We start from the raw sequence: 200 nt of genomic DNA on the forward strand, positions 1-200 counted from the left end.
GCTGCACTTCCATTGGTTAAAAAGGTCTTGAAGGAGGGGCTTCCTAGCGTTGACCAATAGAAAGGCTGATTCCCCTCCACATCAGATGCACGTTCTACCCCTCCCCTCACCAAAGCTTAGGCGCGGAAGGGCCCGCCGAGCCCACCGCCCACGATGTCCAATGAAGACGCGGTGTTTGGGGCGGGGCCTAGAGCGTGTTC

The sequence above is a fragment of the Rhinolophus ferrumequinum genome, chromosome 6, assembly GCF_004115265.2.
Source record: "Rhinolophus ferrumequinum isolate MPI-CBG mRhiFer1 chromosome 6, mRhiFer1_v1.p, whole genome shotgun sequence".
In the NCBI taxonomy this organism is placed as follows: domain Eukaryota; kingdom Metazoa; phylum Chordata; class Mammalia; order Chiroptera; family Rhinolophidae; genus Rhinolophus; species Rhinolophus ferrumequinum.